The sequence below is a fragment of the Herpailurus yagouaroundi genome, unplaced genomic scaffold (genome assembly GCF_014898765.1).
Source record: "Herpailurus yagouaroundi ecotype Mexico unplaced genomic scaffold, PumYag 246, whole genome shotgun sequence".
NCBI lineage: Eukaryota > Metazoa > Chordata > Mammalia > Carnivora > Felidae > Herpailurus > Herpailurus yagouaroundi.
The window spans coordinates 1,548,051-1,548,316 of record NW_024412463.1 but is presented as its reverse complement, the minus strand read 5'-3'; positions in this window follow the sequence as shown (position 1 = coordinate 1,548,316).

Genomic DNA, 266 nt, shown 5'->3' with positions numbered 1-266 from the left:
ATATGATTTCACAAACAGATGAAACAAAACAGATGAACCTAGGGGAAGGGAAGGAAAAATAGGATAAAAACAGAGAGGGAGGCAAACCATCAGAGACTCTTCAATACAGAGAACAAACTGAGGGTTGCTGGAGGGGAGGTGGGGGAGGGGCGGACTAGATGGGGGATGGGCATTCGGGAGGACACTTGGGATGAGCACTGGGTGTTCTATGTAAGTGATGAATCACTAAATTCTACTCCTGAAACCATTATTACACTATATGTTAA